Source organism: Sinocyclocheilus grahami, unplaced genomic scaffold, assembly GCF_001515645.1.
Source record: "Sinocyclocheilus grahami isolate Dianchi unplaced genomic scaffold, SAMN03320097.WGS_v1.1 scaffold1028.1, whole genome shotgun sequence".
Lineage (NCBI taxonomy): Eukaryota > Metazoa > Chordata > Actinopteri > Cypriniformes > Cyprinidae > Sinocyclocheilus > Sinocyclocheilus grahami.
The window spans coordinates 376,120-376,582 of record NW_015506207.1 but is presented as its reverse complement, the minus strand read 5'-3'; positions in this window follow the sequence as shown (position 1 = coordinate 376,582).

Sequence of the window (463 nt, the reverse complement as noted above, 5' to 3'; positions counted from 1 at the left end):
CAATCAGGATTTCTGTTCGTGTCCGTTCTATTTGTTTCCAATGGCTGTAAACTCATAAGGACTGCCACTGAATCAGAAGATATTATACTTGATCAGGTCTGACTTCATACACCCACTCTAGTGCCATTAAAACAGCTCTCATCTCAGCTGTATATGCACCATCTGCTATCCTTCCTCTTCCTCTTCCTCACACCCTGTCCTTCCAGTGTCTTTACTCTGGGACCCGTCTGTATGTACTGTATTTGAAGAAGTGAGTAGTGTGAGTGTCTTATACTCATATGTAATTAAACTAGCCGCTGCATCCGGTTCCCTTCTGTTCTGATGTAATGTTAGGTCTACTTCAGGTCGGGTGGAATTGGGGATATTACCACTATTGGGTAACTGATATTGATATTGATATTGAGAATTTAAATCCACATTCTAATGGCCATTTTCAACTACTTCTATAGCTTCTTGAATTTTA